The following is a 25,775-nucleotide window of genomic DNA, read 5'->3' as shown; positions in this document are numbered from 1 at the left end:
GGTGACCCCACCCCAGTGCCGAACCATAGCCACCATTGAGCCATTTATATTCTTGTTTTAATTGTTTTGTTATGGAGGATAACCCTACTTTGATAGTTTCCCAGCTTGTATTTCTGGTTTTGTTCTGTTTATCGAAGAGCTAGCCTTGTTATTCTGTTCCTGGTTTTGTTCTGTTTATCGAAGATCTAGCCTTGTTATTTTGTTTCTGTTTATCTAAGAGCTAGCCTTCTTATTTTGTTCTGTTTAACAGCTAGCCTTGTTATTTTGTTCCTGGTTTTGTACTGTTTATTGAAGTGCTAGCCTTGTTATTTTGTTCCTGGTTTTGTTCTGTTTATCCAAGAGCTAGCATCGTTATTTTGTTCTGTTTATCCAAGAGCTAGCCTTGTTATTTTGTTTTGTTCTGTTTATCGAAGAGCTAGCCTTGTTATTTTGTTCCTGGTTTTGTTCTGTTTAACAGAGAGCTAGCCTTGTTATTTTGTTCCTGGTTTTGTTCCATCTACTTGCTGGTACGTGTAGTCTGAATTGGTTTAATTTCCCTGGTTAATTTACCTTGTTTTTCACTATAATTCTTCTAGGTATTTCTGCAACCATTCTTTTTATTACTTCTGAGGAAAAAGTCAAACTCCCAATCGTATGTGCATTTTTGGGTATAAAAGCCTATCCTCTCCAATAAAACCATATTTTAATCATATTGCATATGTCATGTTCTGCATCAGATGTTTATCCAGTAGTGAGTAATCCATTCTAAACACATTACATTCTTTTTAGGATCCAAAAGATTATCTCTATGGAATACCTTGTGCACCAAGTATATATAAGCTCAAATTCCATCATGTAATCCCTTTAAACAATGAATCACTTTCAGAAGTCAGACCTTCCCTAAGGTAATATGTACAAAACAGGATGTGGGGCTATGTTAAAATCACTTGCTGTTAGAAAAGTTGTTTGAAGGCTTCTCAGCTCCATTGGATTGCTTTGAGAAAAAATCCCTGACTTACTCATCCTTTATAGGCTTGGGCCCTTAAGTTTACCACAATTACATGGGTGTTGTCAATCTTGACCCTCCGTATTAACCATCTGTGTTTACCACGCCGGACTTTTGTTTCCATAAGTCTTCCCAGGTTTCCGGTTAGGAATTAAGATGCCCCCCCACGTACACAATTTTAGATGAGCTACATCAGTAACACATCCCTCTCCATTCTAGGGTTTTAAAATCCTTCCCACGTATGGCTAATTTTTGTTTCTAATAAAAATACAACAGTTCAGTTATAGACCATCTCTAAACCCATGACATTCCAGGTTAAAAATAAAGATTAGTCAGTTATAGCAGTATTTCCCTTGCCTTCTGTTCTGTTGAATACTTTGGAATCAACAAATCTGGTGTTGCATCCTACATCCAAAAAGATGACCTGTGGAAATGGTCAAACCCCACAGAGCTAAACACGTGCAAAGATTGTAACAGTAAAGTTACAAATAGTTTATAAAACTCAGTTTTGTGTAAAGTTGACGGCAGGACGAGTACTAGGAACCATCACAGATTTCTGAATTAAGGCGATTCCTCCTCTTCCTTCCACCACCACCCAAGACACCTGCCATCTTTGAAATAAATTCCTTGCCTTACAATAACTAAAGTATTAAGCAAAGTTATACATTTTCCATACAGGACAACATCTAGAAGAGAAAGATATATAGAACCCACCTATTGTTAAATGCATTATGGTAAGCCTTTTCAAATAAGTGTGATGCAGTTATGCCCTTAGATAAACATTTCCAATCCTTGAAATACAGTGAAGCACTGAAGAAATAGTCTTGTGCGACACGTAGTCCGCTGCGAGGAGTCTTGCGCTCCAAAATGGACTTTCAAGAAGAACTTGCCACTGCATCATACCCCAGAGCATTATGAATTTGAATCACTAGAGATATAAAGTAAGCAAAAAATTTCAATAGTGGAAATTCAAAACAAAAAAAAAAGTGGGGGAGGGGTAGTTTCCAACAACACTTAAAATACAAGAGCATTATCAAAGAAAACCATAATAAAGACATTTTGAGAGATACAGAAGCATGTTTTTGCACAGAGAAGGAAAGAGCAGCATGGTAGCAAATCATGCAGCGAAAGAACCAGAAGTGTTCAGTCAACCATTGCCCACCTCCCTGCCAAATGATAGAGTGACCACAGATTTCTCAGTCTCTGAGCTATTGCCAAGATGATGTCCTCATATTCATGAGCCATCTTTGTCACCCCTATGATTGAAGGATTTAGGGTGTTGAAATCAATCTACTAACCACAGTCTCTCCCCCGTTAATGAAACAAAGCAACCGTGGAGGAAAATCCTATCCTCCTTTGCTGACTGACCGTTCTGATGTTGGGAAGTACTAAATGATGCACAAAGCCCTTAAGTATTCCCCTTCCTTTCTTGTTAAGGAGTGCTCTGGTAAGAGAAGTGATCAGTAGTTACTCCCCTTTTTATTTTCAGATAGCACAACATATTTGACTAGCAAATCTCCTTGCTATTGCTATGTTCTTTGCCCCCGATATTGCTGCAAGGTGGTTGACCACTTCTGTAGGCTGTTGAAATATATGTGTCCATTTAGTAGCATCCATATACAGTACAGCAGGAAACCTTAATTGGACTGGTGTTCCCACTTCGTTGCATTTCTATAATATTGGAATGAATGCTTTCTGTTAAAGGTACAGTACTAATACTGTAGGGCCCAGAGTTACCCTTGCTTTATATTTCTCAATATTCATAAAACCACTTTATTTCCTTATAGGTTCATAGGTTGGTACTAGGCTATCAGCCCTAGGGCCTATACAAGCCTAGCCATAACAATTCCCATTAAGACCTTTTTTTGATTATTGTACAGATATTTCATAAATTTTCTTGGCACATTTGGGTTCCTAACTCTAGTATTAATTATTTTGGATCATTCTAGAAGTGCACTGTTTGCACCAAGAAACAACTTTAGCTCTTTAGTAATTAAAATCCTTGATTCTATTCCCTCTACACATTCTGGTAACGCAAGCGTAATAAATCTGCCAGGCATGGTCTGTATTCATACCATTCTGCTAAGGCCTAGAACTCCTTACCTATCCCCATCAGGTCAACACCCTCCCTCTAGTCCTTTAAAACCAGAGAAACTTCCTAGCAAAAACCTGGCTCTGTTCTTGCTCATCCCCATGATAAACCAGATTAAATTCAGGCTGGTACCTATTCATACACTGCACCTCCTTACAGCCAGTTCTTCACTTCCTAACTTCAGTTTCTCTCCCTATCTAAATGTATCATAAACCCATTTTTTCCTAATTTCACATTGCAGTCCCTGTTCGTATGATAATAAATTACCTTTAGTTTCCCCTAAACTGAAATTTTCTCTGAATATGAAAATGTTACCTGTTGCATCTATTTTTAAACAATGTAGACATTATGTCTATTCTGGTACAATTATTTAACCTGTAGATGTTTTTGTATTGTTTTGGAACCATGTACAATTGCTCTCAAAATGTTCCCAATACTTTGGAGTTTTTATTCCCAGGCCTCCACTGAAAATGGGCACCTACCCTGCAGACTTTCCCCAATAATCAAATGTCAATAAAGCTCTACATAAGCTCAGGGCTGCCCTTTCATTATAAGGCTACATTGGACTTGGTAACATCTGACATGAAATTTGCTATTAATTTTTTTTTTTGAAAAAAAAAAAAAAAAACTCTTACTGCCCCCGAAAGGCTATGATAACCAGCAATTGATGGAATTCACAATATAATTTTGCTGTTTAGGGGTACAAGATAAGGATGTCCCTTATCACAACTACTTTTTATGTTAGTAACAGAAACGCTAGCAGTCATTCTGGAAAAGAGGGCAAACAATACATACTCTCAGAATTTCCTTCTCCCACCTCATCAGTGGTTTGTGGGTAATGGAGTAACTTGGATTGGACATGAGATGGTGATAACTTGGTTACTGGATATCCTTAAGCTTTGCTCTATATTTTCAGATTTGATGCTTAATTAATAACAAGCCCTTTTGTTCGCTCTCTCAATAACTGTTCTGTAGATCACGTCTTCTCTATCATTCTGCTGTGACTATTTAGGAATTGTCATGGCATATCATTTCAAGACATTTTAAGACTCTATATTGTACGACAAATAACCCAGAGAGAGAACAGAGGAAGCATGGCAAAAACACAACTGGCAAATGCCACACTGGTAACAACCCAACCAAAGAGTGATGGATTGCCTTACACCAATTCACTAATTTTAATAGTTCCGTGCTTTCATTGGACACAGACAATCGGAACGGACTGCGTAAAAAGTTAATTTATTGAAAAATTGGCAACATACACACAACACAAGTATACATATTATACTTGGCTATCAATGGCACATCCCATTTTACTTTAATTTGTTTAATAAAGATCAGTCACTACTAGAAATAAGCAGTGTAGATCATTGAAATGATCACATTTCTTCAAAACCTAAACTCACTTTATGATGCAAGCAGCATCTTAGATGCAGGCAGTGCATGTTATATTGTGCACGTTTGCGCATTTGTGGTGCACTAACACTCTCTTGCCCATATAATTTATGCTGTCAGGACTGCAGTGAGGGTCTCACTGCTCACATAAATCACCAGATAAGGCCTTGTGGTAGCAGCTTAAGTGAGGAACTCATTATTTCTATACCTTGACAGAAATCACATGTCCAGTGCTTTTAGAACTGTGCTAACATTTAATTTTAGCAACCCTTCGGAATTATTCATTTTATCTGGTGCTATTTCTGCTATCAGGTCTACTTCTCCATAACCTTTGCAGTATGTTATGTAAAAAATAAAAACTGCACTTACTTATTAGGCAATATAAATTATACATATACTCCCAATCTATTGATAAAGAAATGAAAGTATAACATGCAGTTTCTTTCCACATCACTAATTGGTTAGTGTTCTCTAAGCTTTTTTTCTATTTTTTTTTGCCAAATATAACAAAGCATCTTAATACAGAACCATAATGATCACAGCTTCAAAATGATGGCCTCACTGCTGACTGCAGCAATGTGCTCTGAACCTACAAAAAGGTGTTTTAACAAACTTCTGTACACTTAGCCCTATTACTTCTCGCATTTCAAAGTTATTTTAGCCAATAAACACCTTTATTTTCCATGTAGCTATGCTAGCCAAGCCTTCTGTATTAAAACTATTTTTGTGTACCTGGCCACAAATGTAGCTTTTAACATACAACTTTCTGCTTATTCTGTGTACCCTGCTGCAGTTTATCTGTACATCCCTGATACAAAAACAATGTTCCATACAATTTACTCTTCCTATTCGGTTATAAAAACTAATTTTATAATCACTCAGCTGCCCATAGTTCGTTCTGTAACTCTGCAGTCACTGGACAAAATGGAAAGTCGGTTTCTCCTCTTCTGCCAGCCTCATGGCATAAGATTTCCCAAGGGTAGTGTACCCACTTCCTCACGCTCGCATATAATGAAACCTTTTGCTTGACAAACAATTTTATCCATGACTTCTAAAAACGTAAAGGCTTTGCTCTCACAAATTAACTTGCTTTGTGATCAGACTCACTATCACCCTCATTGAAGCCACTGAAATGTTTGGGAAGGTACAAACTGACAAGGGCATTGTACTCGATTGAGCTAGAGAGTACAAAGTAGAGAGAAGCAATAATGTCCCTCCATCTGGATGCCATGCCCTTCAGTACAAGCTGAGCAATGAACAAGGATATCCTTCCAATAATGGATACATAGTGATCAAAAGGACAGTTTAATCATCAATATAGGTTTCCAGATCTCCAACTACAGGATCAGTTTTCATGGATATGTTGCGAGTTAAAAAGGGAGTCCTGCTTGACTAAGATTTCAGTTGTACATTTCTTGCCATTTAATTTCAGTCCATGGTTTTGGCAATGTCTTCTTGACAGGAACAGGTCAAGTTGTAGTATCATGGGGTTTTCTGGGGAGTTTATGATCTGCAAACTTGGTCAGCCATAATCTCTTAACATGTGACCTCTGAGAAGTAAATGCCAAAGAGTGGCAACCCGATGATTGAACGTTGGGGTACTCCACTAGTAGCAGGTCTTTTGGAGGAGGTAGAGCCATCCACCCTTATTTTCCTGTGTTCTATGTTTTGGTTAGTTTGCTATCCAAGTTACAAAGGGGTTAATATGCTAGGAAAGTTTCTGTCTGATGTTTGTATGTGGAATGGTGTTGAAAGGCTTTTAAGGTCCACATAGGCAGTGTGCACTGATTTGCACATCATTGTGCAATGATCTGCATTTATCCATTGCCTTAAAATCAGGTTAAACTTGTGGGACCTGCCCTTAATGAATTCGACCTGGGATAGGTCATGAGTCTGCTTCACTTATATCCATTTATTCCACAATGATGCTTTCCATAGCCTTGCAGATGAGGATGGTCAGGCCCATTGGTCTGCAATTACCCAGGCCTGTTGCAACACTACCTTGGTACAAGAGAAGGACTGTCACTATCTATTCATCTTGTACAAAAGCTGTTTTAAAGCTTATGTTGAAGAGCGTCTCTGTAGGGGGTTGACAATTCATGTTGCAAGCTAGCCATTAGGCAGTCTGGTATGTTATCTTGCCACACAAACTCATTGTTCTTGGCCTTATAAAGTGCCTTGAAAACTTGTTCTTGAGAAATTTGAAGAGTGGGTAGATGTGAATATTTGATCTCAGTAGAGAGGGGTGAAATTGGAACAGATTTTGTCCACTAATAGAGTGGCTATGTCCCCTGGCTCTAAGTACATGATGATCATTTACTATTAGCTCTGCTCAGTAATGGCCATTGTTTCTTATATTTCTAACACAATTATGAATTTGTTTATCTTTTGCCTACGTGGCAGTTTTTAATCTTTTTGGCTTTGGTTGATTGATTAGGATCCAGAGTTCCTGATTTAATTTAGCAAGAGCATAATGGATAGATTTTGACTTCTTGACGGATGAAGTTTTACATACAACTTGTTTCAATAAGGGTTCCACCATAGGGGATTATTTGTGAATTTTGCATTGTACTTATTTCTTGGGTGGACAGATGCATCTACGTGTGCACAGAATGTAGCAATAAAGGATTCTGGGTAAGCAGTGGGATTGCAGAGATGGAAGGCGTTTTGAATTCAGTCACATCATTACTCAGGTTTAGTAGTTTATCCTTTGCATAGTCTGCATGCTAAGGTAGATGCTTCTGTCTTAATGCCACTAACTGTTGACCATGGAGGAGTTCACAATAAGCAGGAAGCAGACCTGTCCCATATTGGTAAGGATCAAGTCCGGGATTTTAACTCCCCTGGGTTGGTGCGGGGAATAACTGGGCCGATGAGTTTGTATTAATGAAGTCTAAAAATTTCTGGGCATACATGTTTGAAAATGTACACATCTCACACTTGGTGGAATAGTTAGAGACTCCTAGGGGAATGGTGTCTAGCTCATTACATATGAATTCCATATTGGTTAGTAAGGGGGTCAGAGTCTGGGGATGAAACGAATATAGAGACACCAGTCTTTAGTGCTTACTCCTAATACAGTGGGTCTGTATGAAAGATTGGCACTGAAGCCCTTCACTGATCGAGTGCTGTCACTGGTCTTGAACCAGGTCTCTGCGACTATACATGCATCTACATTTTCCATCCAGGATAAGTAGTGTTTCTACGGTGCAGAGTATATGACCCCTAGCTCTGAACAGCAAAAATGATCATCCTATTTATCACTGTTGCAGCAGCCTTAGCTTGTTGGCAAGGGAGAGATACTGGTCGGGTCCTGCATGACCGAACAGGGAAGGTTTTCCTATTATGCCAGAATGCTGTGCACATCCCAGAGGAAGCTCCTGCTGCCATTAGTAACATGGTTGGACCCATTTGTAAAACAGAAAACAAAATCCAAGCATATATTTCCCACTCCTCAAATTTCTTTGGACAGGAGTAGTTTATTGGGTCTGGCTCTATTGATCCTTTTTCTAAAGTAGTTTCTGGTATATAAAAAAAAAAAAAAAAAAAAAAAAAAAAAAAAAAAAAAAAAAGATTCTCCGGTTCAATTCTCGGCTGGGGTGCCTTCTGTGCAGAGTCTGCATGCTCTCCCTGTGGTCGTGCAGGTTTCGTCCAGGTGCTCCAGTTTCCTCCCACATCCTAAAGACATGCAGTAGGTGGATTGGACACACTAAATTGGCCCTAGATGTGCGTGTGCCTTCTGCGTAAGGTTGGGTACCAGGCTGGCAACTAGACACAGTAAAACTCAATTGCCAATCATGAGCGAACAAATGATCCGCTGTGGTGACCCCTAACCAGGAAAAGATGAAAGAAGAAGAGTTTCTGGTATAAAAAAAAAAAAAAAAAAAAAAGGGACATCTTTTACTGAAAAGATTCAAGAGTCTTAATTTGAACAGGAAAATGAAGGGACAGATTTATTTGTCCTCAGATTTCTGATTCAGGCTCTCAAAAGAGCTCCGTTTCTGATTCTCCCTGTGGGGGCTTCTCTTTTCCTGAGACTATTGCTAGAATGTGACCATTTTCAGTGGGGGGAAAAATGAAGTTTCTCAGTCCCTCAGGAAAATACTATGAGTCGTTAAAGAAGGCTTTTCCAGAACCTAAATCATTCCTCCTGTTCTATCTGCTTCATGGGGTGTGTGTTACTGCCTGCAGTTTTCCTGATAGTCAGCCAGCTGCTCCCTAAAGGCAGATAGACTGAAGAACTTTATACATGCTTTTAAGTTTTCAGATACTATTCCCAAACCTGACCCAGCAGCTATAGCTTTACTTGATCCCAGCGCTACTAAAAGTACAGTTGTGTACACTTAACATAAATGTCGATGTTAGAGTGTATTCACTGCTGCAGTCATTACATTTGGGATATCTGCTTGCAGGTAGCCCTCAGTCAGGCTGATTAACAAAGTCTTGGGTCCTGCATCAGTTGCGGTCTCTTCTTCCATGACGTCAGGTCATCAGGGGTATAAAACATGCAGCTGACATCATTACATCAGTTTTTCTTGCCCCAGATGTCAGGTGGCCCCCTAATTGGAAGCAATTAAATATAAAAGCACAAAGATATACCTCCAACAAAAAAGCAAATGCACCAAAAAGGCTTTTAAGCATAGTAAAGGAAAGTAGAGGTATAGCCAAAAGTTAGGGGGCTGGAAGGAGGGTAACCAGGACTGCAACAGTGAATACACTAACATCTACATTTATGGTAAGTGTACACAACTGTACAATGTTCTTCAAGTTTCACTGTTGCAGTCATTACATTTGGGTAGATTCCCAAAGCTATGATTGGGAGGAGGAATTTAGATAGCATTAGGGCTAGCTATAAGGCCCTGCAAGACTGCAGTGGCAAAGCCAGCTCTGGATTTAGAAAAAATTAGCAAATGATGATGCTTTGTGAAAGTATGTAGAGAATTCCAGGTAGCAGCTTCTAGGATGTCCCTGGTAGGGACGCCTCTGAGAAAGGCTGTAGAGGTAAATGCAGCTCTGGTGGAGTGAGTTCTGATCCCCTGGGGGATAGGTTTTCCATGGTGCATATAGCAGAAATGAATGCAATGGCTTATCCATTTAGAAATGGTTTGCTTTGAAATAGCCTTCCCCTCTGCCCCTGCAGCAAATGCCACCAGCAGTTCAGATTTCCTTTGAGGTTTAGTCCTGTCCAAGTAGAACCCAAGTTGTCTGTGCACATCTAAGGAATGCAGTATCCATTCCCCTTTATTCTGTGGATTGGGAAAGAAGGTTGGCAAATGAATGGACTGATTAAGAGTCACACTGGATACCACCTTGAGCATGAAGGATGGATTGGTTCTGAAGGCACCCTGTCCGCATGAAAGATGATGAAAGGCTCCACTGCCATAAGGGCCTGTAATTCAGATACCCTTCTAGCTGAAGTGATTGCTAGAAGGAAAGCTGTTTTCCAATAAAGAAATTTTAAGTCTGCAGTAGCAGCTGGCTCGAAAGGAGGTAGAGCGAGTTTCTCCAAGACAAAGTTAAGGTCCCTGGCTGGGGTTGGATCTCTCCTGGGTGGTCTCAAATTTTTGGCCCCTCTGAGGAACTGCTTAAGCAGTGGATGAGAGAAGAGGGGAGGTTCTGTGTTATAATGAGCGGAAACGGCTGAGGCATGGATTTTAATGGAGGAAAAAGACAGGCCCTTGTGAAGCACCTCAGTTAAGTATTGTAAAATCTGAGGCAAATTGGGCGCTGCTGTGCCCATCATTGGTTCCAGGCACAGAATCTTTTCCATTTTTCAGCATAAGATTTTCTACTACTAGGCCTCCTTGCCTCTACAATATCCATCACAGATTTGCTGAGGGATGGTAAAGGAGAGATTAAGTAATTATCCAGGCTGCAAGGTTCAGTGTTAGAAGCTGAGGGTGCAGAATCTGGTTCTCCTGCTGAGACAGCAGAGGAGGAGTCTGAGGCAGGTGCCATGTAGATAACCATGACACACTGCGCAGGAGGGGGTACCAGTGTTGGCACGGCCAGTCTGGAGCAATCAAAATCATCCTGGGTTTGTCCTGTTTGATTTTTAGTAGTACTTTGGAGATCAGAGGCAGGGTGGGGGGAGGCATAGACTGATAGGTTTTTCCAGCTGAAGGACAGAGCATCCACTTTCCAGGCTTGTTTTTGGGGAGTCCTTGTGCAAAGTTTGTCCAACCCCCTGCTTGTTTATGTACCACATAGTGGTGTTGTCCGTCTTTACCATTCGTTGTCCTGGAAGAATGTGGTCCTGGAAGGCTGTCAGAGCATTCTCTACAGCTAACATTTCTTTCTGATTGATATGCAGATGCATTTGACTTGGGCTCCATTTGCCCTGAATGCACTTCCCTGCCAGGTGAGCACCCCATGCATAGTCTGAGTCTGTTAGGGTGGCAGGGAGTGGTCTGAAAGGTAGTCCCTTGTTTTGGTGGCAGGCCTCTGCCCACCAAAGGAACTCTTGGCATAGGCAAGATATGATAGGAATTATTGGTTTCCAGGTCTTGAGAATGTTGACACCATAGGCTTTTTAGATACCACTGTAGTTTCCTCATATGCAGTCTTGCATATGGAATTAGAAGAATGCAGGAGGCCATGAACCCTAAGGCTTGCAGTATTTGTCTTGCAGATAGCAGGTTTTTTTGTGGCTTTAAAGTAGGTTGTCAATTTTCTCTGGCGTGAGGTAAGCCATCTGGGAAGTTGTATGCAAGCTCCCAGGAATATAATTTGTTGACAGGGTAACCAGGTGTGATTTCTTTTAGTTTATGGTGTACTCCAGACAAGTTAGAACCCTTTGTACAAAGGCCAGATGATTCAAAAGTATGTTCTGGCTTTCTGCCCAAATTAGACAATTGTCCAGGTATGGGTATATTTGAATATTTCTTTGCTTGCAAAATGCAATAACTGGGGCTAGACACTTTTAGAATACGCTGCGCACAGTAGATAAGCCAAAGGGCAGTACAGAGAACTGATGGTGCGTGTAGCCTGCTTTGAAGTGTAGGTATCTTCTGGAAGATTCCCTGATTGGGATGTGCAGATATGCTTCTTTTAAATCTAGTGTTGCCAACCAGGCATCTTTGCCTAGCATAGGAAGTAATTAGTGAAGAGTCAGCATCTTGAATTTTGGAATCTCCAAAAAGGTGTTTAGAGTAGACCGGTCCAGGATAGGATGCCATGAATTGTCTTTTCTGGGTACCAGGAAAAGTCTAGAGTAGAAACCTTGTCCCTTTTCCTCTTTTGGTACCAGTTGAATAACCACCATGCTTGAGAGAAAGTACTTGTTTTTGGGCCTCTGCCCACTGATTTGGGGGTAGGTACGGCCACCTGTTTGGTGTTGGCAACATGTGGAAGTGAAATCTGTATCCCTGGGACACTACATTTAAAACCCATTTGTCCTGCATAATGAGCTCTCAGTTCTTTGCATGAAGAGCAATCTTTCCCCCTAAAGGGGCAGTCAGTTGATAAGTGCTTGGAAACTGTAAAAAGTAGTCAGTGAGACAGTTTACCATAGGGGGTAGTCTTATTATTCCCAGATTTGGAAGTGGAGGCCCCCCCACTTCTTAGTTCTGTGTCCCCCTTGGGACTGAAACCAGGGGGTTTTGCTGTGTCTGGGTTTGGCTTGAGAAGACCAGTAAGGGGCTGGAAAGGACCAATTCTTAGAGGGACAGTGCCTACTAAATCTAGGAGGCTGAACTTGTAAAAAATCTTAGTTTGCATAGATTTAGCTTTATCGTCAATCTTTTTAAGAACTTCCTCAGCATTGTTGCCAAACAAGCAGTCCTGATTTAAAGGAGTATCCAACAATTTAGCTTTAACATGATCGGGCAAAAATTTCTCCTTAAGCCAAGCATGCCTTCTGAACACAGACCCAGTAACAGCAGGCCTGCAAGAGGCCTCTAATGAATCAAAACCACATTGCAAAGTATGTTTTCCAACTTTAGTAGAATGCATTAAATCCTGTAATTCTTTAATTTTCCACACAGTCAGGAATCAACATCATTTTCTGTTTAAACAGTCCAATAACATGTTGCTGATGCTTTAACATATGAAACTGGCAGTTTAAAGCCTTAAAGCCCTAATGGCCAAGGTTGCAAAAGTGTAAACCTTCTTACCCCATCTATCCAGTGCCCTGGAGTCTATCAGGAGGAGTAGGATTTTTAGAAGTAGAAGCCTTAATGCCCTTGGGCCCCTGTGAAAGTCTCTGGATCTGCAATAGGATTTTTAAAAAGGAACTTGTGGGACTCTGGGACCCTGTAGTATCAGTCAGGTTTTTTTGGGAGCAGGAGGCAGGGAATCAGGGGCCAGACTAGATTCCAAAAAAGCATCAACAATGTCTAGTACAGGAGGAATAGCTAAAGGCCTATGCTGCGGTAGGAGAAGGAAATCCCCAAGCCTCTTTTTTTGAATCAGAAAAATTTTGGCTTTCCCAGTGGAAATGCTCCCTTAGAGTATGTAAGGTTTCCCCAAAAGAAAAATCCTCAGGAGGGGAAGCAGAGAGAATGGAGTCCTCTGCATCAGAATCTTCGTAAGTAGATAAGGGCAAATCCAGATCAGAAGAATCAAAAAAACAGAATCCTGATCAGAAGATTCATAATCAACTTCAGTCCAAGGCCTCTTAAAAAGGGGGGGGGGGTTGGCTACCCCCGATTAGAGTTATTAGATCTTCAGCCATTCTTATCATTTGTTTTTTAGGCATAGAGGCCTGAGCATGTGGCCTGGGCGTCTTTTTTTTAGGCATGGATCGAGATTTAGGCCCAAGTAAAGGAGGAGGCATCAGTTTAATATGCAAGTCCGCAGGCCTGAATACTCCCTCAGAAGCCAGTGCCTGCACAGCTGCTCTGGACCAATCCAAGGTAGAGACATCCACAGGTTCCATAGTTGAAGCATCTTACGGCATACTGGACTCCGAATGGGTCTCAGTAGAGGCCTGCAAATCAGAAGTAGCGGGTATCAGGGGCTGCGAAAGCATCTCACTGAGTACCAGCGAACTGGCGACCGTCTTAGAAGCGCTGGCAGTTCTGGACCTCGGCGGCCTGTCTGTCTTTATCTTTGCGTTTTTTCAGAATCCCGGTAGTTGGATGGCTAAAGTACAGTTTTGTACCTACCATAAATGTAGATGTTCGAAGATCCACATTGCTGCAGTCATAACTTGTGGGTAGTCCGCTGTCCTCGGTCGGCCCGAATACCAAAGTATTAGGCTGGTGTCGGTCATGGGCGCTCAGATCTGACGTCAGTGCGTCATGGTATTAAAGCGCATGACCAACGTCATATCCTCAGTCTTTTCTTGCCCCAGATGTCACAAGGCCCTAAAAAGAAAGGCCATAGCCAAAAATAGAAAAACCTCCAAAACCTATGTACAAACAACCTCTACCACCCAAACCATACAACCACTCCAAACCACAGAGGGGAAGGAGGGAGGGTAAATTGGACTGCAGCAATGTGGATCTTCGAACATCTACATTTATGGTAGGTACAAAACTGTACTATGTTCTTCATCTCACATTGCTGCAGTCATAACTTGTGGGTAGAATCCCAAAGCAAAGGTAAAGGGAGGCTGGCAAAATCATAAAGCATTGGGAGCTGCTAACATGCCCTGTAAGACTGCAGTGGCAAATCCAGCCCTAGATTTGGAATAAAGAGGGAGATGGTAATGTTTAGAAAAGGTGTGCACTGAACTCCAAGTAGCTGCCTCCAAAATATCTTTAGTAGCTACACCCCTTAAAAAAGCAGTAGAAGTGGCAGTAGCCCTAGTGGAATGAGGTCTGATTCCAGCCGGAATCTCCTTACCATGATGAGAATAACAAAAAGCAATACAATGGCCAATCCACTTAGAAATAGTTTGTTTTGAAACAGGTTTCCCCTGAGAGGCCAAAGCAAAAGCAACAAACAACTGTTGAGACTGTCTGAACCTTTTAGTCCTGCTCAAATAATAACGCAACTGCCTGTGAATATCCAAAGTGTGCAAAATTTTCTCCCCTTTATTTTGGGGATCAGCATAAAAAGTAGGCAAATGAATAGATTGGTTCAAGGCCACATTTGAAATCACTTTAGGCATAAAAGTAGGGTTAGTACGCAGACACACCCTATCCTTATGAAAAATCAGGAAGGGTTCAACTGCCATTAGAGCCTGTAATTCAGATACCCGTCTAGCAGACGTAATGGCCAACAAAAAAGCAGTCTTCCAAGATAAAAACTTTAACTCAGACGTAGCTGCAGGTTCAAAAGGAGGTAAAGTAAGCTTTTCCAACACAAAACGCGGAGGTCTTATGTTCTTTGCTCCTCTAAGGAATTGCTTAAACAAAGGATGAGAGAATAATGGTGGGTCACAGTCATAGTGAGCAGAAATGGCTGCAGCATGAACTTTTACAGAGGAGAAAGACAAACCCTTGTCTAATAATTCCGTAAGATATTGAAGAGAAACACTCAAATCAGGCCTGGAAACATCAAAGCTCTTTGCTTTGCTCCAAATAAAAAATCTCCTCCATTTATCTGCATAAACTTTCCTTGTTCTAGGCCTTCTGGCCTCCAAAATAACATTCAAAACTTGTTGAGGAAGCTGCGACCCTCCAGGTTCTAAAACAGAATATGCCAGGCTGTTAGATGCAGGGACTGAATCCTGACATTGAGGAAATGATTGCCTGCCTGAGACAAAAGGTGTGGAATGGAAGGCAAAGGCCAAGGAGGCTCCCTTACTAAACTCCTCAGAAGAGGGTACCAGTGCTGTCAAGGCCAATCTGGAGCTATCAGAATCATGGAGGGCTTGTCTTGTCTGACCTTCAAGAGCACCTTGGGAAGTAGAGGCAGAGGAGGAAAGGCATAGATGTGAAGATTGCTCCAACTGAATGATAGAGCATCCACTTTCCAAGCTGTTGGATGAAACATCTTTGTGCAAAACTTTGGCAATTGGAAATTTAGTGGAGAAGCAAGCAGATCTATGTCTGGAGTCCCCCAAATCACTGTCAACTGTCGAAATACATGAGGATCCAATTTCCACTCATGGGGATCCACCATCTGTCTGCTCAAAACATCTGCTAAGGAGTTCTGTGCTCCTGGCAGAAACCTTGCCTGAAGAGTGAGGTGCAAACTGAGAGCAGTCTCCCACAAAACCATAGCTTGCCTGCAAAGAGGGTACGAATGGGTTCCCCCTTGCTTGTTGATGTACCACATGACAGTTGTGTTGTCTGTTTGAATCAACACGTGTCCTGGTTGAAGTAGATCCTTGAAAGCCATCAATGCGAATTGGACTGCTAACATCTCCTTCAAGTTGATATGCAAATGTTGAAGTCTGGCAGGCCACGTGTCTTGAACCCATTTTCCATTGAGGTGAGTTCCCCAAGCCTTGTCCGAGGCATCTGTCGTTAAGATCTGACTCGCCTCTGGTCGGGTCACAGAGTCCCTTGTTTAGGTGACATTCCTGAGCCCACCACAAAAATTCCTTTCGAATGCAAGGTATTATCTGAATGACAGTGTCCAGATCGTGGCAGTGTTGCGTCCATACATTTTTGAGATACCATTGTAGCTTCCTCATATGCAGTTTGGCATTGGGAAGCACCAGAATACAAGATGCCATGAACCCCAAGGCTTGAAGGACTGTCCTTGCAGTCAGCCTGGACCGTAGAGACAATTGTTGGAAGTAAAGTGTGAGGTTTCTTTGTTTGTCCAGGGTCAAAAAGGCCATCTGGGAAGCTGTATTCAGTCTCACACCCAGAAAGCACATTTCTTGAGAGGGTACTAGACTGGACTTTGTTTCGTTCACAGAATACCCTAGGCACCTTAACACTGCCATAACATACTGTAGATGGTGAATAAGCTTGTTTTTGTCTTGAGCAAGAATCAGGCAATCGTCCAAATAAGGATAAATTTGTATTCCTCTTAACCTTAAGAAGGCTATCACCGGAGCCAGAACCTTTGTGAACACCCTGGGCGCAGTACATAAGCCAAAGGGCAATGCAGAGAACTGATAATGTAAAGTCCCAGCCCGAAAACGCAGGTATCTCCTGCAACTGGGCCTGATAGGAACATGAAGATAAGCCTCTTTGAGATCCAGAGTTACCATCCAGTGATCTTTGCCCAACAGAGGCAGAAGTTGTTGCAACGTCAACATTTTGAATTTTGGAATGTCCAGGTATGTGTTGAGGATAGATAAATCCAAAATTGGCCTCCAAGTGTTTCCTTTCTTTGGTACAAGAAACAGGCGAGAATAAAATCCTAGGCCCACTTCTGACAGAGGGACCTGCTGTATAGCCCCATTTGAAGAAGTAAAGAAATCTGTTTGTGAGCCTCTACCCTTTGCTGAGGAGGAACGTCTGGCATGCCCTTGAAAGGAGGCAATGTGTGGAAATAAAACTTGTAGCCTCGGTCTATAATGTCTAACACCCATTTGTCCTGGGTGACAAAAAGCCAATTTTGCTTGAAGAGTGCCAACTTTCCTCCCAAAGGTGCTGCCAGACAGGAGGGATCTGGCAGCTGAAGATGCAGGTCATTGGGCCTGTTTACGAAAGGACTGGCCCCTGCCCTCACCTGTAGATTGTGCAGGGGAACTCCACGTTCTAGGCCTGAAAGAACTCTGAGCTCTGCCCCTAGACTGTAAATCAGAAGAAGGATACGCCCATCCCTTAGTAGGCCAATTCCTGCTAAACTTAGGGGGCTGCACCTGCAAAAAATCTTTAACAGTCTGCATAGACTTAGCCTTGTCTTCCATTTTCTTTAAGACAGACTCCACAGGAGAACCAAACAAAACTTCAGATTGTAAAGGAGCATCTAAAATTCTAGCTTTAACATGCTCTGACAAATTCTGATCCTTAAGCCAGGCGTGCCTGCGAATAACTGATCCAGTGGCAGCCACCCTGGAAGAAGCCTGTAAAGCATCGAAACCACACTGCAAGAATGCTTACCCACCTGATCAGAGGCATGAACCAAATCCTGTAATTCCTTACAGTCTATGCCCTCTGCCAAAGCATCTACCTTAGATTTTAACTGAGTAAGGAGAAAATTCTGGTACTTCAACATATGAAACTGACAATTCAAAGCCCTCATTGCTAGAGTGGAAGAGGTGTACACTTTCTTACCCCACCTATCCAAAGCTCTAGAATCTTTATCCATAGGAACTGGATTCTTTACAACAGAAGCTCTGACACCCTTAGGTCCCTGGCTAATAGTTTCTGGGTCAGCCCTTGGGCTCTTATACAGATATTTATGAGCTTCAGGCACTCTGTAATACCTATCTGGTTTAACTGGCGCAGGAGGCAAAGAGTCTGGATTAAGGGAAGCCTCAGAGAAAACATCCTGAACATCCAAAACAGGAGGTATAGCTAAGGGCCGATGTTGTGGTAAAAACAAAAATTCCCTAAGCCTCTTTCGGGAATCCGAGAAATCCTGGCCTTCCCATTTAAAATGCTCCCTCATAGAATGCAGGGTTTCTGAAAAAGAAAAATCCTCTGGAGGAGAGGCAGATGGACTGGAATCCTCTGCGTCTGAATCAGAATAAGGAGGAAAATCCTGAGTGTCTTCAGCCGAAGACTCTGAGTAATCTGAAGCCTGTTCCAAACATTCAACCTCTGGCTCCACCCTAGGCCTCTTATCTGGAGGGGGCATAGAACCCCTGATTAAGGAAATTAAATCTTCTGCCATTTTGAGCATGTGTTTTTTGGACACAGAACCTGCTGAACTAGGACTGACACCTGAGGAAGACAAACTAGGCCTGCCCTTAGAAGGTACCTTAGAGACAGAAGGAGAAGGCCTAACCCCCTTAGGCAAAGAAGGGAGTACAGCAACCTGAGAGGCCCCCTCAGCCTGACCTGACTCCTGAGAGGCCACATCCTGCAAAATTAACGTCTCCCCCTGAGACTCAGCTGAAACCTCGGCTGGATCTACAGATTCCACCGTAGTTTCTAAAGAACCGGCGTCCGGAACGGACGACTCATCCTGCTTGGACCTTAACGATTTTTCCTTGCGCTTCTTAGCGGTAGCGGGCATCGGAGGATCCGATGGCATATTGTAATTACACCGCTTACTGAAGACAAGCCTAGCGCAATCTAACCTACGTTTAATGGTGCGCTTATTAAACCTAGCACAAAAGCGACACCCGACTACGTCGTGCTCAGGCCCCAAACAAGGAATAGAGAGAGAGTGGTAATCCCTATGCGGTATCAGTTTCCCACAAGAAATACAATTATTCACTTTTTCTGACATCCGGAATTAACTGAGGCAAGAAAAAACAAAAATATTCCCCAACGGGGTACTTAGCCCAACTTGGTATCGGTCTGAAACTCAGAATACGAAAATTTCAGAACGCCGAACGGCACTTGCAAACGCTGCTTCTGCTACGGACCATGCGGCAAAAAAGACTGAGGATATGACATCGGTCATGCGCTTTAATACCATGATGCACTGACGTCAGATCTGAGCGCCCATGACCGATGCCAGCCTAATACTTTGGTATTCGGGCCGACCGAGGACAGCGGACTACCCACAAGTTATGACTGCAGCAATGTGAGATGAAGAACATCGGACATTTCTGGATAATTAAACAGAGAACAGAAATATTTAGTGGTGAAAATATACCGACTGATAGTGCGCGGATTAAATAAAGCACAAAACCGACAGCAAGTCAGGGCCTAGGCAAGGAATACAGTACAAATGAAAATTTTTATGAGGTATTTGCTTTCCACAAGTAATGCAATTATTAACTTTTACTGACATCGGTAAGGAGCAAGAAAAAGTTTCCCCAATGGGGTACTTGGCTTTAGTTGAAGACTTCAGTTCTGAAATTTGAAAACAAAAATTTCAGGAGTCTGTCGACCGGCACTTGAACTGCTTCTGCTTCGGGCACCACATGGCAAGAAAGACTGATGTAATGGTGGCTGCATGTTTTATACCCCTGATGACCTAACATCATGGAAGAAGGGACAGCAACCAACGCAGGACCCAAGACTTTGTTAATCAGGCCGACTGAGGGCTACCTGCAAGCAGATAACCCAACTGTAATGACTGCAACAGTGAAACGAAGATAATCACTTGATTCCAATTGTTTACTTTCTGATAAGGATGGGGAAATTAAGTATAGGGGTGGGGGGTGTACACTTCTGCAACTTTAAATTTTAGAATTTTTAATTGTTAGACTCAAATGTCTGTTTTGAAAGTATAAGGAATGTTTATCTGTAGTTTCTTCTTGTGAGGAAAAACGTTAAATAATTTAGTTTCTTCAGTTGCATAGGTCATTTACAGTGGGTATGACTGTTGATCCTTCTACCATATGGCCACTGATACTGTTTTGAGGTTTACAAGGCTGCATTCCCAATTTCCAAGATGTTAAAAAAAAAATGAGAATTTAGATTAACTTTTTGATAGATATTTCCTGTTTGTCCCCTGTGCTGCAGAGGTGATAAAGTGGGATGAAAGGGGGTTAAAGCAAGGGAATCACCAAGATTTTTTTCAGCCCTGCTTTTTCAAATTTTAAGGAAATTTCCAACTTCTCTTCCAATTTTGGCAAAAAGCACAACAATATCAACAAAATACAGGTAAACAGACATTTAAGAAGAAATGGCAAGGTGTTTCCAAAAGCAGCCTCAAACTTCACAAAGCCAAGGACCCTGTGACCTCCTCCTATCATGACCCCTTTTTTCTTCCAGAAAGTCGGAATCTCCATTTTTCTATTTGGCAACAGATATCTTCAGGCAAATGGGATTTGAAAATCATTCATCAAGGTTACAGATGCCAGTGGGAAGAAATTCTTCCTTTCCAAGTGATCGTTCCTCATCCTACCACCCGTTCATCACGTGTTCTAAGGAGTGATAGAACCAGTTCATTCTTCCTAGGTGGTAAAGGGTTTTTGTTCAAGGATGTTCCTAGTGCAAAAGGAAATAATTGGAAAACAGTTCTGGATCTTTCTTTTCTAATTGTTTTAGGATGGTGCCCAAATTCAAAAGGTCACTTCACAACCTGTTACCAGGAAACATGGAAGAGGAAGAGGTAACGCTACTTAAAAAGATGTTCAACACATCCCTGTGCATTCAGAGAGACATTTCCAAAGGTTGTGCATGTCCAGATCACATTATCACTTCTGTACCATACCCTTTGTGAACACTTTTGGTGCAGTAGATTGTCCAAAGTGTTTAGCTCCAGTTACAGCTCATTGCAGGCTACAGGGTATCCACTAAATTTAGATGACTTGCTTACTTTTGCACAATCTTTTTTCCAAGTGTCAACAATCTTTTTCTTGTGTGAGAGATCTTTTATTCAAACTGGGATTCCAAGAAAATATTCAAATGTCTCACTTAACTCATTAGCATAGGATTGTGTTCTTGATATGTACAGTATACACTTCAAAGAGCTTTTCTTCCACAGGAAAAATAGCTCTATATCTAGATTGCCAAGGTTTTCCACTCAGACGTCCGTCACTGTGAGGAAATCTCAGGATTCTGGGTTTCTTGGCTTCTATGATTCTCATGATAACCCTGGCAAGACTCCATATGAGAAAAATACAGAGTTTTCTGAAATCTCTGTGGTCTCAACAGCAATACCTTTTTGTCTATTCTAATCGCACTGCTGGGGTTTTGTCAGAGGAAAAAACATTTGGTGGATACAACAGATGGCCTTAAATCTGGGTTTCCCCTTCTTCATTCCTGCACCATAGCAGTCAGTTAACACAGACCCCTCGAACGTTGCCTTGGGAGCAGTTTAGGAATAAAAGATCAGGGTGTGGTGTATGTGACAGACAAGCACAAATATCAAGGAGATGCTTACCCCGATCAAGGCACTCAATTCAGAGTCATCTTTGGTCCCCCTGGACCTCCAAGTTGTTACAGACAATACCACAATCATGTAGTATATTAACAAGCAAGGGGTAACTAGGTTGTACTCCTCTTGCAGATTAGCCATGTTATTCTGGGATATAGCTTCAAAGCACAATCTCACTCTGTGGTCATCCCACATTCCATTAGAGGAAACGTGTGCAGCAGACAAGCTAAGCAGGACCAGGGCAGATCCTCATGAATGGAATCTAGATCAGGGGATCTTCTAAGATTTGATCCATCTGTGGGGAATTCCTTAAATGGACCTCTGCCTCACCTATGAACAATCAACTGGCAAAATTAGTTTCCAGGACTCCATGCAAGAAGGCCTGGTAGACAAATGCCTTTTCTATAGGAATGTTCCAGTATACTGTTCCACCCTTTCCACTTGTAGGTTCATGGGTGTTTACTAGGCTAACAACCACAAGGTCCTTTTTAAGCCTAGCCATGCATCCCAAATCTCTGACAAATTCTGATACCTTTGATAAGTGTAAGCAGGGATTTGGGAGAAGAAACATTTACAAGAAGGTGTCTGGGAGATTACCATTTACAGGTTTCCTGTGTCAATTACAGACATAGGTGCCAAACCAGGGATGAATTTCCTGTTCCCCATCCAATTGTCAAGTTGCACTTAAATTAGGTTGGGAGGAACTCTGCTTCACATGGATGGGGAGCCTGTTCCATACACAGGGTAGTCTCTGGGATACATACCTGCCTTTCCAGCAGATCCTATTTATATCACATGCAAGGTTTAAGCCTTTAGAATGGACAATTCTGGTGCCGTTTGTTTTGTGGATATATTTACATCACAGGCAAGGTTTAAGCCTTTAAAATGGGCAATTCTGGTGCCGTTTGTTTTGTGGATATATTTATATCACAGGCAAGGTTTAAGCCTTTAGAATTGGTAATTCTGGTGCTGTTTGTTTTGTGGATATGCAGGAGGTCCAGAGATGGGTCTGACAATGCCCAGTTTGTCAGGCACAGATCTCCCCTCAAAAGCCTGTAGGAGATGGAATATAGGGATAGGGACTTGAGGTGGTCTGCATAGCATATTTTACTTGCACCCTGTATTCTTTTACTGAGCAACCTCTGTGGACATCCCAATCGGTGGATATGCCTGGTCAGGTACATACCAAAGGGGGCACTGTACCCAATGATAGGCCTGATGAATGCCAAATACAATGGAACAATAACTTCCTTGGATTGGATGCCATACCATTGTTTATAAATTGCACAACACAGAATGATTTCCTCATTACTGTAGACAAGTGATGATCAAATGCTAGATTACCATCTGTGTGTGTCCCCAACTCCCTGACTACTGGGTCAACTCCAAGGGGTGTGTTGTCAATATAATAGTTACCAGGGGTGGATGACTTCCCAAAGGATACTACAATGCATTTCTCGTCATTTAGTTTTAGCCCATGGCTTTGATACCAGTTGTCTGTCACAGCCCCTCCTGGGGAAAATTTGTCAGTGTGGAATTCAATGACAGCTCCTAATTTGCAATCTGCAAATTTAGTCAGCCAGAGACCACAGACATTGGCCTTGACTTCAGAAAAGTAAATGCCAAAAATGAGCGGTCCAAGGACTGATCCCAGAGGGACTCCACTTGAGACTGGCCTCTTTATAGAGGTGGAGCCCCCAATTTTAACTTTATGGGTCCTGTGAGCCAGCTGACTATCCACCAGGTGATATAAGAGTTTGTACCAAACAGAGTTTGCCAACAATGCCAGAGTAGGGTATTTTGTCAAAAGCACTGGCCAGGTCATGGTAGGCAGTGTGAACCACTTTTCCCACATCCATTGCTTTGGTTACCTTCTCAAAGAAGTTCACCAGGTTTAGTAGGCATGATCTGCCCTTGACTAAACCAAACTGGGTTGGTTCCAGTGTCTGGAGGTTTACTACATCTCTATCTTTTCACTGATAATTCTTTCCATGACTTTACATAACACTAGTGAGACTTACGGGTCTGTAGTTTCCAGAGTCTGTAGATAGCCCACCTTTGTGCAGAGGGATGACTGTTGCAGTTTTCCATTCATGAGGCATCAAGCCCGTTTGGAGGCTACCAGTTAAATAGTAATTACAGAGGCCATGATAGGTCATGTTTCATGCTATTTATAAGGCATCCTGGGATATTATCTGGGCCCATTGATGCAGTGTTCTTGGTCTTTGAGAGAGCATTAAGGACCTGTTCCATAGTGGTAGTAGGGAGAGTTGTACTTGATGGTATTTCCTGAGGGAAGGTTGATGGGGAGAGTGGTAAAGGTGGAGCTGAATTTATCAGCCAGCAGGTTTGCTATATCTTCTGGATCATTATAGTAATATCTATGGAACAGCTGAAAATTCAGAAAGAATCCTGAAAGATCACAGTGGTGACTCCTTTCTAGGCCAGGAAACCACGGTTCTCCCTTCTTTTGGAAGTGGCCAGAGGCAGTTACCAAAAACTTCCTCTCAAACTAGATCTAATCACACAAGAATCTGGATATCAACTTCAACTGAATGCCTGAATGATAGGGTCTTAAATTCCTTTTAGGCACATATTTACTGAGGATGTGTAGCAGGTACAAATAGAGGCAAGAAAGCCTGCTACTAGAAAATCATACATGTTTTTAAACACCTTTAATGAATTATCACTTGTGACAAAGGCAGATTTACATATATACAAAAGTAATCAAACTGTATTAAAGTAACATTAAACATACTTCACATATATTGCTATATATATTATTTAACCTGGAAAACTAACCTGGAAAGGTTTTCTATTTTATGCTAACAAATGCCCGTTCAGGTCTAGTTCTCTGGTTTTACATTTGAAAGTTGCTATCTTACAGCCTCTCATTATTCTGTCAAGGTTCATTTATTGGCAGTTTCAGCAGGTCTACCCATGGACCTTCCTCTTTCAATGCAAGCGAATGATGTCAAAATGCTTTTTAAAGGGGGTTTTACATAAATGGCCTCCAAGAAAACTGGTGGCCTCTCCACTAGGATCTTAATTTTGTGTTACAGAAGCTACCAACTGCCTCATTTGAACCAGATAACCTGACTGACTTGAGAATCTCAACATGGAATACAGTTTTACTGACTGGTCTGACCTCTGCTAGAAGGGTACCAGAAGTGTAAGTTCTTATGGTGAGTTAACTCTGTCATTTTCTACAGGGACAGGGCTCCTTTGAGAACTAATGCTTCTTTTATGCTTAAAGTGGTCCAAACTGTCCCATCACCCTGTTTTCTTTTCTGAACCTTAAAATGAGGAAGAAAGAACATTTCATACCTTGGATGTCCACAGACAATGGAGGGACTATCTTCAATGTTTCAGATCTTCAGATAAATTCATTTTTCGTGAACTTAAGAAGGTACCACCTGTGTCAAAACATACGATTTCCAAATGGTTGTCTAAGGCTATTTCCTTTTGCTATACCCGCCACAACAAAACTTTGGCTTCATCTATGGCTTTATCGAAAGGGTTGGATGCTAGAAGCAACAACTTGGTCCTTGGTACGTACTTTGACAAAGCACTATAAACAGGATTCCATCTCTAATTCTAGGTAGTATTCTCCAGTGCTCTAAGACTCTTCCCCTTCCACCTCCCACATGTAATAAGCTAGGGTAATGTTACCCATACAGTTAAAGCTACTGCAGCAGTGATCAGTATGATGCACATTGTACAGCTGCACAAGTAAACTTACCATAATAGATGGTTGAATGATCACTGTTGCCTACCCCCCCCCTTTTTTTTTATACCAATGTTTGGACATTTTATTTTGTTCCTAGCATTGCCCTTGTAGGGCTCAGCCTCTGTCTCTGTTGGTAGGAAAGCTCTGAAGGTCTTGGCACCAAAGCTTGTCTTTTGGTATGTTCAGCTCGAGTTACCAGAGTTTGGCTGCACAAAGGTGCCCTGAAACTTTAAAAGATGGCCATCTGCTACATCATTAGCAGGATGCAACCCATATAGTGGACTACTTTGCCTTAAAAAAACACTGTGGGGTTGAAAAAAAGTTTTTGCCACTAAGTGGAAACCTTTGGCAGAGAGGTGCAAAGCAGTTTTGAAAAGTGTCATGTTCTCCTAGACTGATTTATACTGTACTCACATAGAATGACACCAGAATCCAGTTTAAGTCAGTTACCTTTTCACTTTATTGCCGTGTCATTCTTGGTGCTGATAAAATACCAAGGCCAGGTTGATGTAGAGATACTTCTGAGAAAGCCTTCATGCCTCTTCATATACTCCAGGGAGGCAAGTCTCAAGTCCATTATACCCATATGGGCAATGACTGTTGTGTATTTGTGGTGCAAGGACTTGAGTGGTTGTTGATGTGGCAAATCCTGGTGCTAGATAGGAAACAGACTGTGACCCTTTCTTTACATTGCCTGAGCTGTTCATCGCTGTCTCAAAATCCCCTCTGATAATGAGATGGGTATGTTTGGCAGTTTGCTTTTTGAAGTGTGTGCGACTCACAGTGGTTGCTACCTGTGATGTGTATGCAGGTGCCGAGTATACTTGAGTTAC

The sequence above is a fragment of the Protopterus annectens genome, chromosome 6.part0, assembly GCF_019279795.1.
Source record: "Protopterus annectens isolate FY-2018-M chromosome 6.part0, PAN1.0, whole genome shotgun sequence".
NCBI classification, from domain to species: Eukaryota; Metazoa; Chordata; order Ceratodontiformes; family Protopteridae; genus Protopterus; species Protopterus annectens.
This window is presented reverse-complemented; position numbering follows the sequence as displayed.